Source organism: Neolamprologus multifasciatus, chromosome 7, assembly GCF_963576455.1.
Source record: "Neolamprologus multifasciatus chromosome 7, fNeoMul1.2, whole genome shotgun sequence".
Classification (NCBI taxonomy): domain Eukaryota; kingdom Metazoa; phylum Chordata; class Actinopteri; order Cichliformes; family Cichlidae; genus Neolamprologus; species Neolamprologus multifasciatus.
This window is the reverse complement of record NC_140445.1, coordinates 30,631,949-30,651,019: the sequence shown is the minus strand read 5'-3', so window position 1 is coordinate 30,651,019 and position 19,071 is coordinate 30,631,949. Positions and strand designations below refer to the sequence as shown.

General features: G+C 38.9%; 1 protein-coding gene across 6 annotated transcripts in view; it reads right to left on the bottom strand.

Annotated features, from left to right (window-relative positions):
• Nucleotides 1-19,071, bottom strand: part of cntfr (ciliary neurotrophic factor receptor) — a 223,666-nt gene that overhangs the window by 107,713 nt on the left and 96,882 nt on the right. The window contains exon 2 of one of the 6 annotated variants that reach the window (XM_085169228.1): nucleotides 11,388-11,409. The exons of 4 other annotated variants lie outside the window; for them this stretch is intronic. The gene's annotated coding sequence lies outside the window, so the exon portion shown is untranslated. Of the gene's footprint in view, nucleotides 1-7,767; nucleotides 11,367-11,387; nucleotides 11,410-19,071 lie in introns of those variants that run through there. One more of the 6 variants, XM_085169231.1, reaches the window with a different exon arrangement.

Below are 19,071 nucleotides of genomic sequence, written 5' to 3'. Positions count from 1 at the left end.
ACTTCGATGTTGAGGTTGCCATTCTCTTCAATGTGCACAGCGCAGTCCAGGAAAGGCAAACAGTCGTCCTTCATGTCTTCCCTGGTGAACTTGATGAAATCATTAAATTAAATCATTGACCGCCTTACTTATCACCGCCTTTACCCAGGGGATGCCATACCCTGCATTTACGGACTTCCAAAAATCCACAAGGAAGCTGTCCCACTCAGACCCATAGTCAGTAGCATAAACTCAGCCACTTATAATATTGCAAAACACCTTGCTACCATCCTTGCTCCTCTCGTGGGGAACACCCCACACCACATCAAGAACTCCACCGACTTCACTGACAAGGTCCAGAAACTTACCCTGGATCCAGATGAAACCATAGTGTCCTTTGATGTAGTCTCTCTCTTCACTTGCATACCCACCACGGAGGCAGTGGAGACTGTCAGAAAACGACTACAAGAAGACAGCTCCTTGGAGGACAGGACCAACTTCACACCCGATCAGATTTGCACACTGTTAGACCTCTGCCTCACCACTACATATTTCAAATACAACGAAGGCTATTACAGACAAAGACATGGCTGTGCTATGGGCTCCCCCGTGTCACCTATTGTAGCCAACCTTTACATGGAGGAAGTGGAAAGGAAGGCTCTTGGCTCTTTCAAAGGAAGAGTACCCAGCCACTGGTACAGATATGTAGACGACACCTGGGTCAAAATCAAGACACAAGAAGTGGAATCCTTCACTGCGCACATCAACGCTGTGGATAAAAACATCAAGTTCACCAGGGAAGACACGAAGGATGACTGTTTGCCTTTCCTGGACTGCGCTGTGCACATTGAAGAGAATGGCAACCTCAACATCGAAGTTTACCGGAAGCCCACACACACGGACCAGTACCTCCTGTTTGACTCCCATCACCCTCTGGAACACAAACTTGGAGTAATTAGGACCCTACACCACCGGGCAGAACATGTTCCCTCTAAGCCTGAAGGGAAAAAGAAGGAACACACACATGTAAAGGAAGCACTCAAAACGTGCGGCTATCCTAAATGGGCGTTTTTAAAGTCAGCAAAGAGGCACAGAAAAGAAGATCAGACACCAGCGAGGGAGGATAAGAAGGACAGGCGCAACAACATTGTCATCCCCTATGTAGCCGGTGTATCAGAGAAACTCAGGAGGGTTTTCGCCAAGCATGACATCCCGGTGTACTTCAGACCCAGCAACACACTCAGACAAAAACTGGTTCACCCGAAAGACAAAACGCCAAAACACAGACTTAACAATGTGGTGTATGCCGTACAGTGCAGCGAGGAATGCCCAGACCTCTACATTGGAGAGACCAAACAGCCACTTCACAAGCGCATGGCACAACACAGAAGAGCGACCTCCACAGGACAAGATTCAGCTGTCCATCTGCATCTTAAGGATAAAGGACACTCTTTCGAGGATGCCAATGTTCACATTTTGGACAGAGAGGACAGATGGTTTGAAAGAGGAGTGAAAGAAGCCATCTATGTCCACTGTGAGCGACCATCTTTGAACAGAGGCGGTGGTTTACGACACCAACTCTCTGCCATCTATAATCCAGTTTTGAGATCCCTTCCCAGACGCCTTAAGGCCCACTCACACCCTGGGCCATCTGACCTCAGGAATTCGCATGATAAGGTGGGGCCAGGTTTCACAATGAAATCACCCGAAACTCTGGCTGATTGGGACCCACACCCAGTTCCACACCTTGGCTCAGGCGATTAGAGGATCATCAGGGGGTCCTTTTGTCCCTCTGTGGGGGGACACTCCCACTAGGGTTATATCTGGGACTCTCCACCATTTGACCTTAGAACTGAAGAAGCCTCTCGGATGAGAGGTGAAACGTCTTCAAGTAACTTAAAGAAGTCCAGACGCTTTTCTTTGCAAGCTCCTTTGACTACGATGACCTGGATGACTGAGAACCTTCACAGACATATCTAATAAATATTTCTTCTTGCTTCCCATTGGCAAGACTAAATAATGATAATACTAATCAGACATAAGCCAGCAGGAACCTCCCTCACAGCCCTAATCCTTTGGTTAATAACATAGCTAACATAACCCAAAACATCCCCAAGAGCCAAATTCAAAAGGTCAGTGCTAATACCAAGACATTCATTTATTAAAACCAGTTGGTGAAAAACAGACAGAGAAGAAAGAAAGAGAGTAAAACAGAGATATGGGGAAAATGAATATGGTGATAGGGAAGATAAAATGGAGAAAGAGAGTGAGACAGACAGGAAAATAACGGCAGAAAAAAGAAAGTCACCCCAAAGGATTTAGGAAAGGGGACGTGTTGGAAGTTAGCAAAGGAACAAGAAAGTATAAAGTAAAAAGGGAGGTGAAGGGCAGCTAGAGGAGGAAAAGGTTTCAGATGGAGAAGTCAGGGGGAGGGGGATGGATAGAGAAATGACTGTCTTAATTAATGGACTGTAATATATGACAGAATTCCTGGGTTCCAAGATAATATCAGCAAAAATTACTGCCTTCATCACTGGCACACTGTGCAAATATACCATGACCTTGACTAGGGAACTGAAGTGGCATGGAAATTTTAGCTAAAAGTGTATTGCATGTGATAAAAAGTTATGATAGTTCCAACGATGGGAAATGTAAAACTCTTATTTCCCCTGTGGTGCAGAAACAAGGACAGTTTTATCTGTCTGTCTATCTGTCCGTCTGTGTATATACACTTAGCATTAGCACAAAGCCTAAAGGGACACCCACACATGAAGCAATTAGCTTTGTTACTGACGGATCTGACTAGACTTCCAAGGTCCATTTGCTTGCCTAGATAATCCTCCTCTATTTAAAGATTTACAGTAACAGATCTTTGTTATATTCTGTTATATGTCAGTCAGCAGTGTATTTCACTCTCATTGTCAGTTGTTTTAATCAATTGCCTCAAGGTTTTGAAATGTTTAATTCAGATCCCGTACACTTTATTTTGCCACTAGTTATTTTGCTCATCCACATTTAAACTCACTGAATGTCATTGATTTTCTACGGTCTCTGGTTACCAAATCACTGCTAATCGCTTCCCATGTTGATGCCCCTTAATAACTAAGTTTCTAATGAGTGCCTACTTATAGTTTAAAGTTCTAACTTGATGTACAACAAATTATGTTTATATATTGCTCTACATTGGTAAATGGTAAAATGGTAAATGGCCTGTATTTATATAGCGCTTTACTAGTCCCTAAGGACCCCAAAGGGCTTTACACAACCAGTCATCCACCCATTCACGCACACATTCACACACTGGTGATGGCAAGCTACATTATAGCCACAGCCACCCTGGGGCACACTGACAGAGGCATTAACACGCATTGCCACATAATAAATAGCGTGATGACCAGAGAAACGCGTTACTGTAATCCGATTACTTTTTTCAAGTAACGAGTAAAGTAAGGGATTACTATTGCAAAAATGGTAATTAGATTACCGTTACTTTCCCGTAGGAACGCTGCGTTACTAAAACCGTGATTTTTTTGCGAGAATGTCTCATGACAGTGACGTAAGCGAGTGCAACGTTCGTAACAACAGCTGTGTGCAGATCAACAACGGACAATATATCGAGTGCGGGAGAGAATGTGAGCGTGCAGCGTTTAAAGCGTGGAAGTACTGACCTTACTTTGAGTTTGACTCCATAAAAAGTGACAAAAACATTAGCGTCCGTTGTGCGTGGGAAGAAAACTTCTTTTTACAGCGAAAAAACCCCCTAAACTTCCAAGCAAGCACCGAGTGCACTACGACGTAATGGGAAACTCACAGAGAAACTCACGGATTCTTCCACTGACTGCTGCAGCACACCTGCACCAGGGTAAACCTCCGCCTACCCTACTCCTGCTTTACAGGTGAAAATAGAGCAAAAGGACCGCTAGTCTTTGACTTTATTTATTTTGTGCTGTGTTTTACTTGCATCTATTTGAAAGAGTGTAAACACACACACACACAAAAAAAAATTATGTGCTGGAATGTGCAAAAAATAGGTTTAAATATTCAACAAATTTCTTCCAGTCAGAGAATGTTGCATATAATTACATTTTTGCTTGATGCATAAAGTTAAAAGATTAAAACTAATAAAACAAGTTTTACAAAGGGACTTTTCCATTTGATTACATTTTGTATGATGGATTATTTAGAAGAAGTAGAATTGGGCTGAAAGATCTATCACTTTATCTCCTATTCCGGTTGTAAATCGTGTTTTTAAAAAGTAACTAAGTAACTAAGTAATTAATTACTTTTGAAAATAAGTAATCAGTAAAGTAACTGGATTACTTTTTTGGGGAAGTAATCAGTAATTAGTTACTGATTACATTTTTCAAGTAACTTGACCAACACTGGTGATGACATCCCAGCAAGAAATAAAGATGACAGGGTGTTGTTAATGTCTGTCTATTAAAAAGGTTTAAAAGTTTTAGTCTGTTGAACTTTGGTTCTAATCGGCTCCTAGGCAGGTAGCTTGAAAAAACTGCTGCAGAGATCAAGAAACATTCTTTGAAGAGGTAAAGAATGAAAATTCGGCTTTGGAAAAGTTATTGTTAATAATAAGTTAAAAGTAAGAAAGCATACTATCAAACAGCATATTTTTGCAGGTGGAATGCATCTAAGTTATTTCTGTCCTGTTGCTGAACTCCAGTGTGCAGTAGCTGCCACTGAGCCATCAATCTCCTAACTCTTGGAACAGCAATCAGTCTAGTTTGTCAAGCTGTTGCTGTGGGAGCTAAATGGGGCATGGGCGCAACTCCACCACACAGCGGGGGGGGGGGGCTTCCAGCATTATTTTCATTGTTATTTGAGTCAGCAATCAAAGAACTGCCATTCCATGTGGAACTAGGGGCTATGTCACTGTCACCACAGAGATTCCTTGAAATTCAAGAATGATTTTTCCATGGCTGTGTGAGTGCAGTGTTTGCTGTGTGACTGGTTTCCAAGTACTGGCGAGTACCGAGGGACCTGCACATGAGTAGTTTTGAAGCTGTAATCAATCATGTGTGACGGTGGAAATGTAACAAACACAACAGACAATGCACGCAGTGACTGTGCACACTAACGTGCACAGAACCAATGACACACACTCAGACTTACACACCTACATAATAAAATGTGTGCACGAGTGCATGTCCTCCTGCTCTTTTCTTTTTTTTTTCTTTGTCTCTGATTCCTCAGATAACAGTGCTAAAATGCACACAACAAGCAAGGTGTGAAAGGAAAAGAGCTGCTGTCAAGTTCAGCGACTGCAAAACACATCGCCATCTGTAATCCAAGCAGCTGAGGAGGCACAGATTACTACTCAGTCTCCTGAGCTTCAGCTGGCATGCAACGAAGGGCTGAAAAAAAGCAAGATGTAAAACAAATACATTTAGAAGAAGCCAGTGGTGAAAACACGCAGATTTATTTGAACTGGAGCAAAGCCTAGGGTGTTGTTGCTCTGTCCTTGACGCCAAAGTTTACTTACAGTTTCACGCTCATCATTTGTCAGAGGAAGACTAATGATGCTGAACATAACATTTGCTACAATGAAAATCATTATCAGCAAATAATTTCCCCTGACAGTCCTGCCTCTCTTTCCAGTAGTCCTCATAAATACTCTTGACTTCAAAGACTTGATTTGACATGGATTGGAGAATGCTCATTCTATTATGCTCATTTATTGGGAGTTCAAAAGGATTTAGGTTAATTAACGCAGTAATTTACAATCCTGATTAGAAATAACGACCTGAGTGATCATAAGTCAGAGTCCTAAATAAAACACAAAGATCATTTTGTTTTGTATAATCACATCATTTAGGAAAAATCAGCAAACAATTTGAGTAAGATACCCTGTTTCTAAAACACGCATCTATATGAGAAGTGTTGCTTAGGTCTTTCCCTAGACACACATAACCGACACGCACAATCTGGAAAAACACACACACACACAAAAAACCAAAAGATGGTTTTGTACCTGTCTTTTTATCATTTTGCCCATGTGTGCAGGAGTGTGCATACCTTCAAGTATGGTTGTGCACACAAACATGCAAAACTGTTTTAAAAGAAGGTTGTCAAGACAGACTCCAGTTCACCAGCTGTTTTTCTTTGGTATGTGTGAATCTGGAGTTGACATCTGGGCCTTGATCTTGTCACCTAACCACACACGTTAACCCCCTTAAATGGACTGGTTCTTTTATAGCCACTTCTACTCTTTCTGAGTACTCAAAGCGCTTTACACAACTTGCCTCATTCACCCATTCACATAAGCACTTCTTCTTTTCTATGCTCTTTCTATGTAAGTGCATTCTATCTAACATTCACAAGCATTCCCATATGGAAAAGATATATATAAATCTTATAAAGTTTGTATCTGTCTTGTGTGAAACTTGCATGAAAAGCATACAAGAGTGAAAACAGATATAAGATCCCTTGAAAAATTATATAATGAAACTTGTATGTTTTGGATACTTACTAAAACAATATATGAAAGTAATGAGAAAGTGGCCACTTTCATGAGTAAATCATATAAGTTTTCTTTTCCATATGGGTTCATATCCCAATGGAGGCATCGGTGACTTGGGGTTAGTATCTTGCCCAAGGATATTTGACATGCAGACTGGAGCAGGCAGTGATTGAACCACCAACCTTTCGATTAGTAGGTGACCTGCTCTACCATCAGTGTTGGGAAGGTTACTTTTAAAATGTATTCCACTACAGATTACAGAATACATGCCCCAAAATGTATTTTGTAATGTATTCCGTTACGTTACTCAATGAGAGTAACGTATTCTGAATACTTTGGATTACTTAATATATTATCATGCTGTTTACAACTACATGAATGTGATTTAGTACTATTACTGAAGGTCCGCGGCTACGAACCGCAGTAAAGGGACCTTGTAGTAAAGGATTTTTTTGACCCTATGCGACCCATATCCGATCATGGTATGACAGTGTGAACGGCGCAAATCCGATATTTTCAAATCCAATCTGGGTCACTTTCGTATGTGGTACTGAATCTGATACATATCCGATGTTTTAGAAAGCGATGCTTTTAATGCTGTGTGAACGTTCATGTCGCATTAAATCCGTCTTTTACATCACCGACACAAGACAGATGCCAATTATCAGCGCCGGAGAAGCGCCTGATAAGACATCGCGAACGCTTCCTGGCCATCCGGTGAAACTGCTGGGAAGACAACATTGGAGAAACGTGAACATTTTATTTGTACTGCATAATCTGCAGATTCTGACAGAAATCTGCAACTATCCTTTGACACACCGCTCGTCTCTTAAACAGCAATAAGGATAATTATTAGGTTTACATTACAAAATAACTTAAAGCAAAAATTGGGAAACGTAAATTCCGAAGTCTTTATATTAATGGCCATCTGTCAAACAATACTGTTTGCTTTGGGTCTAAACAGAGCGTGTTGTGTGTGAGGTCTTCTTTTGGGGATGCGGCCCGCTTTGAGCGTTCACACTAGAGCGCGTTTGCTGTCGCATTTTTTTTGTAGCGTGAACGAGCAGACAAAAAAAATCGTATTTGATCCAAAAATCGGAATTGAGCATTAAGACCTGCAGTGTGAACGTAGCCTAATACGTCGGGTTCCGTGTCGGGCTCGTAGCTGAAAAATAGTTTTACTTTGTTGTCTGGGTCAAGTTTGCTAGCGAGAGACAGGTAGAGGGATTGAAAGGCTGCTGCAACGGAACTTATTGTTTCGGAGGAAAACACGAACACAGTGTACAGTTGAGTCTTAATAGCTTACTCACAACTGGGCTAGTCAGGCAGTCTTCTTGTAGTGAGGTGTCAATCACGAACGAAACGGCTCTTAGAAGTGAACGACGCGAGCTTTGGTTTGTTTGTTTTTTTCTTTCTCTCACCCTCTCTCTCGCACTTTTTTTCCGCTTCACTCCGCACATGAGCCTTGTGCTTTGCGCTGGGAAGAGGGGGGAGGGGCGGTAGTTACACTCGCAGTAGCACAGGAACAGAGCAGGAGGGAAAGAGAGAGAAAGAGCGCCAGGGACAACAACCTCACATTAGAAAGGTATAGTAATCACCCACAACTATTTTCAGTTGCAGATGATAAAGGGTTCAGAAAGTTTATTCATGCAGGTCCATATGACAGAGAATATGCATGTTCTTTTTGTTTTCATTTTTTAATTTATATTTAATTGTGTTGTGGTTTGCAGTGTTTTGTGTTGTTTCATTTTAAATTTGTTTAAAAGGAAAAAGCTGAACATTTAAATAGTTAAAAGTTGAAATGTGAATAGTTGGTTTTTGTATTATATGATTTATTTATTACATTTTATGTGGAGTGAATACATAAAAGCATATTTACGGTGGCCCCTACAGACAAAGCACGTACAAACTCCAAAGCACGTACAAACTCCAAAGCACGTACAAAAGACAACAGAAGTGCTCCAGGATGCTAGGGGCAGTGTTGCGCTTTTGTTACCTAGTGGCTACACAAGCCAGCAAGTACCAACGACTGTATTTGGTGTGTGGTAGTAACAGGTAAATTAATTTTTTTTAATTATTTGAATATATATGAGTGCTTGTGTATAAATACACAAACAATACACATATGCTTTCAATTGTGTAATTTAAGTGATCTAGTAGCTCTGTTTTGGAAGTTCAGTTAACGCTAGAAATGTGTTTTGGAGTTTGTACGTGTTTTGTCTCTAGGGGCCACCGCATATATTTATATATAAACATATATAAATAAAACCACTTTTTTTACATTAGTAATTCCTTTTGTGCACAATTTTATATTATTGTTAATAATAAATTAATTAAAGCAACAAAACAACCGGAAGAGCCGGTTCGGGGCCGAAAGAGCCGGCTCGGCTCATTAAAAAGAGCCGGAAATCCCATCACTATCTTCTTGGCTGCAGTGGTTATTATTATATTTACATGCTTCCAGCTCCCGTTTCTGCTCGATGACAACTCGTGGTTTTCCACTCTCCTTTTTCTCCCTTGCAGACACATAACGGGTATGGCAGTCCATTCTCCCTGCAGCACGGACTACACTGCCCATGAGGCTACATTCTTTAAGGCTATGCCTGTAGCATTCTGCCTATTAGCTTAGCACAACAACAACAACAAAAAGGCGCTCTCTCACCCAGGAAACACACAGTCGCAGAGAGAGCGCGTCACCCTGTAACCATGGCAATCATAACGCTGCCGCCTGGAACAACAGAACGTAGCTGTCAAACAAAACCCAAACAGTCCTGACCCGCGACAATATGAAGCAGGAAAATACCGCCGTTTAATCCATTTATTTCAACAAAGTAACTGTATTCTAAATACCACCTTTTTAAACGGTAACTGTAACGGAATACAGTTACTCATATTTTGTATTTTAAATACGTAACGGCGGTACATGTATTCCGTTACTGTCTACCATCCCCTTCTCTTGTGTGTCTTGACTCCTGGTACCCTATGTTGCCTAGATGCAAATGACACCTCTACTGACCCTCCTTTCCATGTAATCTGTAATGTAATGTAATGGTCCTGGGTTAGCTTAGCTTCCAAGGCTCACTCTCTGGGAACCCACCCTATACTTAAAAAAAACCTATTGTCACAGGATCTTTAAAAATCCTTAAAAACAAAAACAAAATAGGAGCAACAAAAAAGTATGCTATCTAATCTGATTTTGTGAAGTCAAGTTTTAATCAGTGTGCATTATATTTGATTAAACTCCAAACTTGAAATGAATAGGTGCAATGCAGAAGCATTTGAATCTTTTTCTTCCTATAAACCTATATGGGAATTAATTAAAATATGCTCCCTTTTACACTAAAAATAATCTGTGCAGTGTGTAGACAGCAGATCTGGTGAAAAAGTGCAGACCAGATGGTCAATAACAAGCGGAAAGAACTGGCCAGGGTAGACACAGCCAAAATCAATGGACTTCTACCTTAATGACCCAAAAGTCAGTAGTCTTTTTTTCTCTCCCTTTTCTACTTTATCCTTTTTTTTTTGCTTCTGTTATAGACAGGTGGCTTCGTGCTACACACGAGCCAAAGAGAGTACAGATCCATTTTGTCTTTTTTTTTCTGCTTTAAATTTTCAAAAACCGAAGAAGCAGGGCCAGAGTGGCGACAATCATAGCTCAGAACAAAGAAAATACATATATATGGATGTTAAAAGTTCAGTTACTCAAATTAACCTCCAATTGTATTCTTATTGTCTCTCTGTCCCTCTTTATGATAAACGCACCATCACATGGTCTCGTGCTCACTCGCAGCCACAGACAGGTCAGCCTTCTTTGCCACAGACTGTGAAACCACAAAAATGCAGAAATGTCAGAGCTATAACAACAGTGTTTCCAAATGCAAGAAATTAAGAGGCTTTGTTGGTGCTTTGAAGGAATGTCAGAACACATGTTATGGATGAGTGTGTGCAGTGAGAGCGCACACTTGTAAGAAAAGAAAGAACGAATGCAAGATAGAAATGCAAAAATTAAGCGGATACAAAGGAAAACCTTAGGAAAGGCAGGGAAACATTTCCTGCAAACTTAGCAATTCTGGTATGTATTTCTCATGCCATGTATTACAGAATAAATATTAAAACTTCCCATACTGCTAATACACCCAGCACACTCATCTGTTGGCACACAAGGTACTTCATGTGTGAAAACTTGCAAAAATAAAAAGCATATGCACACACACACGCACACACAGTTGGTTTTAGGTCCCATGTTTTAGTAATAAGCTGGTCTGAAGTCTGGCTATAATGACATCCAGGTATGTTTGCTCTTCATTTTACACGGCTCATCGCAGCTCCAAAACAGGGTATCAGGAAGAGTGGTGTGGTTGTGTGTGTGGGGGTTCAAGTATGCTTTTCTGTACTCACAGTGATCACTATGTCCTTGTGGATATATGAATGGCAGTGCATGCTTGGACACCGTTGACACTGTTGTTGATGATGTGTGCATTGCCTCCATGGGATTTTTTTTTTTTTTTTTTTTGAGTGAGTAAAAGCTAATGTAATTGGATGCACACACACAAGAATGCACATACATACATAGAGCCTTCTTGTTGACATTCCAGTAGCTTGGCCTCTTTGTCTGCTCCAAACTCTCTTCTCATTAAAAATAGACCTCCCCACTCTCTTTTCTCTTTCTTACTCACACACAAACAATGTATCCATCACTCAACCTGCTCCTGCCCTACTGAAAACAAGAGTAAGACATAAGTGTGCACACTCACTCTTTCTTTATGAGGACATAACCGTTAATTTAATTTATTCATTAGTTTAGAATGATGTTCCAAAGTAGCGTGTTACTGGAATCACATTACATTTTTTAGTAACGCAGTAATGTAACATGTCCTTGTACTAAATTCATTAAGTACAATTATGAAATTATGATTATGTTGTTACTTACGTTACAAAAGATCTTCCACTATCTGCGTGCCAGGTTTGAAAGAAGAAAAGAAAAAAAACATCAAACATGCTTTTTTTTTTCTTTCTGCACACCTGCTTGAGAGAAACGGTGGAGTGGAGATTTTGAGGAGTGGAGATATGGACATTCCTTTTTTTTTAAATTTTACAAAAAGCGTGTGATGGAAAATGGCATCCAGGATAGCAACAACTGCGTTATACTGCTAACACAACAAGTTTCTGCACAGACAACATGCTAAGCCATTGCTAGCCAAGAAGCCAGAATAATGTTAAACCTGAGTGTATGCTGACCTCAGCCTATAGCAGTCAGACCCTGAACTTCAACAGGTAATGTAGCCTCCATTTCTAAGTTTCTACAGTAGACTAACTTGCCAAAACCCTTTAAAATCGCTTTGCGCTGCTTTTTAGCTTTTCTTCGTGTTGTTGTTTATACGTAAAAACTAAAAGAAAAATCGTATATGTGTTCTCATTAGGATATAGAGTTTTGTTGTTGTGTGGCCTGTAGCCACTGTAGCCTGATGTCTGTATCAACTGGTACTAATGTGACAATGCAGTCAGGTCATGCGAAGTAATGCAACAAGTAGTGTACTGAATTACTTTACGTAATTAAGTAAAGCACTGCATTACTATGACAGCAATGATATGAAACCTGACATATATTTTGCACAAGTTCCACCTCTGCTTTGCGTCAAGTAAAGATACAGCTTGTTTAAACACTAGCCAAAGTGATGTCTTAAAACAATTTTATAAAATTAAAATATAATCTTTTTTTCTGGTTTAAATTTAACTTTAAAAGAAGGTCTGATGTCCCAGTGAAACAGAAGGGGCTGTACAAGTCTGGTACAGGGGGTTTTAATATAATGACAAAACTTTCTAAATCAGCAGCAGAAGACAAATCCTTCAAATTTCCTCTAAAAGAAGATGCAATAGAACCATATTCTGTACCACAGTGACCGTACAACTACGGTTTCAGGAGATGTAAGGGTTTTGTTTGGTTTTTTTATTTTGGCCACACATAAAAACCCCTCTACTTTGGCAAAGTTTCTCTAGAGTGGATTCATTTAAAATTGAAAACATCTGCCTCCAAGCTTAATGTGATATTTTCCAGTAAAAATCTACCCAATCTTTGATCAATTAGTAACAAACCAAGGTCTAACCAAGCAAATAAATCTTTGGACCTTTGGAACAATTTGTTTTTCAAACTTTGTAAACTTTACCAAGAAGCATGGACATGCCTATTCACCTGTGCAAAAGCATTTGCACACTGTATTGCAGTACTGAAGACATGACAGTATGTGTGTTAATCCCATAGTTGAAGACAGGAGTAGTCATGCTTCAGATACTTGTTGAAGTAAAGTATATTGAAAATGTCCATTTGTTTGAGCACACATGTGCTTTCATGTTTTACCTTTAAGGCACTAATGCATCTGGCTAGAAAGTAGTTTTGGCGGTAGGTTATACGCTTCTCTTAGAAAAAAATGACATGATCCATAACTCTTAAAATAAATTCAAAAGTAACAATTTTTTAACCATAACATTTTTCTGCTCAGTATAAAGTTATGCAAGACTTGTAAATTTCCTTTTCACACTGGAATATCAATACAACCTTATGAACAAGTGTCAAATCATTGTTCACAATTACAATTCAGAACTGACATTTTTAAAACTTAACTTCTCACAACTAATGCTGCAGAGGCTAACAGCAAAACGTTAAACATGCTGAAGTCATGAAGCATAGCTGAAGAGAAATAAATGTTCAAATTTCTAAATAATAAGAGGCAGGTGTTACATGTGTCATAAAACATGACATAAATTTGACAGAAAGGTTTGGTAATTTTAGCCACAGTGGCCAAAGAGTGCTTGCTGTTTTGTTTTTATGAATTTAACAGGAAATGTCTGTAAAAACAATGAGTGCATGAGCTGCTCTATGTGAACACTAATTGCTTCAATTTGTGCACTACTCTGAAAAGACAAATGCTCTTACTGGTTGTGTGAGCTGTTTTGTTTCTATTGTGATTATTGGCAGTTAAATGGGGCAGTTAGCACTAAGGATACAAGTCAGATGAGCCCCACAAAGACAAGAAATTACACTTCTATGTTCATAGGCGCTAAAGTAATTCAGTGCTAGAGTGTGTAAAAGTCAAAAATTAATCATGGGGCCTTTCTCCTGAAAGACTTCACAACCTTCTTAGAAAATAAGTACAATGTATGAGAAAGAGAGATGCAGGAAGTGGCCAAAATCTAAGAATCTAAGAAGATGTGCTGTATGTTAATAAGTGTGAGAGGGGAGAGAAGGGGAATGCATTTCATACTGTAGATATATTTGTAAAGGGAGCAAAAGGCAGCAGAAGTCATAATTCTATCAGCTGTTGTGTAAATCAAAAGCAACGCCACATATCAATCTAAACACATTCTACAATTAATGACATTCATTAAGGACAATGAAAGAGTTGGTGGAATTATAAGGAAACGCCCCCCCCGTTTTAGTCACAAAAAAACATTGTTTCACCATATAAAATCAAGACTTTTTGTATTCTGAAATCTTTGGTATTTTAAATGTGTGTAGTTCTCTGACTACACTCATTAAAAGCAAACAACACACATTCTTTTAAATTATCATCAAGATTGCTTGCTTGCGGACCTTTGGACAATTCCATCAAATTTAGATTTGCACATCTGCTATTGCAAAAAAACAAAAACCAAACAACAATCTTCAGTGGAGAAGTCCACACTGCTCAAGCAATGCTTCAGGTCAGATAGTTTTTTTCAGCTTTCACCAGTTTGTGCATTGTGAATTCATCCCCTTGGGTCACTCTGTTAATGTAATAACTCTTTTGTAACATTCTGAGGCATTTGAGGGAGAACATTTGGTGTAAACGAACAGCCAAAGCAACGCAGTCTTCACTTGCTTCACCTGATTTTGGCTCCCTGCAACTTTTTCCAAACTTAAATTTAAGTTGAAGTGTTGCCATTTTGACATAGAGAATTAGATCCAGTGCAAAATAAAAACGCTTAAATCAAAGTAGTCAGAACAAAGCCTCTAAGGAATGGTTTAAAAATGGCAGCAGTGCTGCACTGAATATCTGATTTAAAATAGGTTATTTTTTGTTTTGTTTTTGATGAAAAATTTGGGTTTTGGATTCAGGAATGCTGACATGCTGCAAAAAGAAATCCAAACCCAATAGACATTCTCACATGGATGTCCTGGGATGTAGACTGATTGTAGCTTCCATTAAAAAGGAACTGTTTCTATAGTGTGTGTGTGGGTGCCAATGTACAATATGTGGGAAAAGGTTAGAGAGCACAAGTTCAACCAAAAGCTCAATACTGCCGTTACTAGATTACCTAAACTGTGTGTGTGTGTATGTTTGTGTTTGAGGAGGGGGACTTCTGTGTGTGTAGATAGCTCTGGTCAATACAGTATGGTTACCCATGTGATGCTGCGGAGGAAGTATAGCAGGCACAGACTATTCTAAGCTAAGTGAATGGTTATATTCTTTTACACTGCCTGAGTGCCACTACCTTACCACTTACTTTAAAAACTGCATTTTTTTTAGGAACACAGGTATGTTTGAAGGTGCCTACGTTTTGGAAGTATGCCTTCATGATCTCATTACTGCTTAAATTAACAATAATTTTGAAATATGAGCAGCAGAGAATATTTTGCCAACTCTTGGAATTTGACCGTTTTTGATACTTTGATACTTCATTTTACACCGAGATATCCATGAATAGCTTATGTTTACTTCTAAATTAGAGAAGCCAGATAAATCTATGTAGCTCTTTAACATTATAATGCTCTGACACATATGTCTTGTTATTATGCCACTTAGAGCTGTTGATATGTTTTTAAGAAGAGAGATGAAGAAACAAAACAAAAAAAGAAAAGAAAAGATTTGAACAGGACTGTGGCCCAAAAATTGAATCGAGTGTTGAACTCAACCATGGATTTGGAGAACTGTTGCACTGCCCATTAATGTGTTTGCCAGTGGGCAGATATTATAGCGTCATGTCTCAGGTTATGTAATGCATTATTATGCACAAGAATTGAGAAATGGATTCGAGGGGATAGAAGGAAGATAGCTGCGTTGTGTTTCTGTGCCCCCAGTTGTTTTCCTTTTTATGTATTATTTATTTGTATCACTTTATTTCATGACATCTGAATTTAAGTCTTTTTAAACAGACACACCCTGCTCTTAATCAGCATCACCCACACCGTTTGCTCTGGTGAAAAATTCATGGCACTTTATCCAGAGATGATATTATCCTATTACTGGTGTCTAAATGAAATCCAATGACTGGTCACTTAGGCTATGACAGGACATTACACTCCATAATGACCTGTTAGCCTTAGTAGATTATACCATGTCCCAGAGCAGCAGCATAGTTGCATCTCTGACAGTGACAGAGCAGGCTGTGGTTCTGTGTTTTGCTCAAGGGTGTATGGCTATTGTACAGAGGTGGCCTGTTATTTATTAATAATAGAATAAACTGTTTTGCAACACACTTGCATTGTTCAAGTCTACTGAAATGTAATATGAAGCCGTAAACCACTCTGCAGATTCAATTTCACTTTTCCCTCCATGTAGAGCAGTTTGTTCCTCATGAGGATCTTTGTTATTTAATATTTTGTTTCAACATATACCATATTAGCACATTTTTTGTTGTCACAAAACAAAGACGGCGACTAAAATATGTCCTGCTTGAAATGACCTCCACAGTCTACAAATTTGCAATCTTACGCAAGGCTACTCTGCAATGCAAATACCCCTCATGCTGTGACTCAAAGGTTCCCAAGTGGTTTGTACCCAGTGAAAAAAGCCCAAACACTAATTAATTCTCACAAACAAAATGTTATGTAGTTAGTATGGTTTCCTGTGGATGAAAACGTTATCTTAGGTGTGACGACACAATTTCTCCGCCACAAGCCTTTAAGCCTCTCTGGACTTTCGGTATCTCTGAGCTGTCGACGGTGTTTTGTCAGTATGATGGACAAGAAAGCTTTGGGAATTTGAATTTGAAAGGAATGGAGGGAGCCTATTGTCCCCAGACAATACAGTTTCAGGGTTTGGAGAGCGAATTCTTTTCCGTTTGAATCCATTCCACCACAGGAAATCATACTACCGCCAAGAGAGATAGGACTGTCCTTGCACAATGTCATGGGCAATAAATATAAACACACATGCATGCACATGCAAACACACACACACACACACAGTCTCTTGAGAATGCACATCCACACAAATATGCACACACTTACTCTGAGCTTCACTTCCCTTTCCGCTACAAGGACAACCAATTCTTTCAGAAATATTGTGGTGTCTTTTTTTTTGTTTTTTTTAGCTTTTGTAAACTTCAGTCATTGCTGTTTTCTTTCTTTCTTTTTTTGATACACAGGTATTGGCTTACAGCTCTGGTATACACCTTGACTTTCCCTTTAAAAAAAGTTTTCTAAGGAAATACAAAGTGACAGACACGAGCTCAAAGTGACAGGACATGACAAGCCTTTTTTCATTCCTTGCAACAATAAAATAAAATCTTTTCCACGTGGAAAACAACCTCAAAGCAATCACAGATAGAATTCACTCCAGATACAATTTTTAAAAACAGTTAAGTTTTTACTGACAAAACTGTGAAAGGTCACTATAACAAAGGGGTTTAAGAAAATGTTCTTCCATTAATATTAATTAATATCATTAATCAATTAATTTGCACAGTTAATTAGTTTTGAAGCAGTGTGTTAGCAGTTTTCTTATAAAATGAATTTACTGCTTTTTTTCAGGTTTTTTTGACAAAATTTGATTGTTTATATAAACATTAAATGCAGTTCGGCTGATTTTCTTTCTTTTTTTTCTATTGTTTTGCCTTCTTTTGTAGTTTCTGCCTTGACCGATTGCTCAGTTTTCAATGCTCGTTCAGTTGCGTCACTGCACTCAGAATTTTGTTTTTTGTTTTCTTGTTTCTTTGTGTATTTGAGCAAAGGGGAACAGTTTAAGTTCAGAGCAATGGCAATAAAGTTGAGCTGAATTAAATTAAACTGAAGTTCAGTGTTATAAATGGTAATCTTTTCCCTCTGTCACTCTGCCACTTTCTCCCCCCAATGCATCACACTGAAGGTCTTTCTGTCCGCAATAGATCAAATTAAATGTGTATATTTAGAACTGTTGCACCATTGAGGGCCCAAGACCCCTTTTAAGGCTCTTGTGATTCAGTTCCAATGTCTTGGAACAAAGTTTTATTGCAAAGCAACATTAGCCAAAACTCAGCTCATGCTAGCAGGAATTACATTAGGTTCCTGGCAACATTAACTTATTGAACAGTCTATCAGGAGGAACTGGGGGAACTAGTGGGGGCTCAGTAATTTTAATGGCACAGCAAAACACAACTTGAGATTTAATGGGTTAGAATCAACAAAGTGGCTTTGGAAACAGAAAATCTATCTTGCAAATGGTCACTCGATTCAAAGTAGGGGACATTCTGTTCATCTACGAATGAAATGCTTCTTTTAATGACTAAAATAAATTGATTTGTTAAGTTGATTTCTTTGAAATTACAGCTAGCTCTTTTATTTTTAATCAATTCTGCTAGTGTCCTCTTTCAAATGCCACAGTTGTAGAACCTTTTATTCTTACTTTGTCGGCAAAAGAAAAACTAGCTATTGTCCACCTTAATGTTTTTATGCCTTTATCTGTCTTTCTTTTTCTTTTTACAATACATTGAACTGGAGTCATAAAGCAGAGTGCATAGAAAAGAAAAAAGCTGCATTTCTATTTGTAAAATAAACACTCTAGATGATACGCAGCATTCTACATTTAATAAGAAATGAGCTATTGCATTACAAGATGAACTGTACTATGGAAGAAAAAGAACGCCATAAATTAAGTATAAATAAAAATAAATAAAATGTACAACTATGTATATTCATGAGGCCTTTTACGGCATGATATACAGTATGGAAAGCAAAAGTGCTTAGGTTTCTGTTTGTATGGCACATTAAATGGCACACTCTAGAAGGAGTGCACATCACAGTATGTCAGAATCACTACATCCTCTTAAGTAAAGTCAATAAATTGAAACTTAAAATTCCTAACCTCCCAAAGACTCAATCCTGAGTCAACCTCTAATTTTACTTCTGCTTTCTTTTCCTGACCTAATCTTTTGATTGCACACAAACACAGGTGGTCATTTATTGCACAGCAGTAAATTATACAAGTCTTTATAGTGACCACAGCCAAGACAGGGTCACATACACTGCAGTCTATACTGTCGGCACACATAATCACAAGCACTGCAGAGCATGCACTTATTCAAACACACTTTAGTGTATTTTGAATCAGTTATATACATTAATACGGACATACAGAGAAGCACCTGCACACCAGATGACTAATGTGTGTTAACACACACACATATATACATACACACACATTCTCACTCACATTTTGGTTTCAGGTCAGTGAAGCAATAACTGAAAACTTTCGGATAGGATTACCAGCAGTTAGTCTCTTAGTAAGTAGAAACACACACATACACGGACACACTCACACACTAGCATATCTGAAGCTTTGTGTGCGCATACCATAGATGCTCAATAGCAGAAATATACTGTTATAAGTCTAAAATGCTGAATGCTGTCTGACCCTAAAGCAATCACATCAATCCATTCA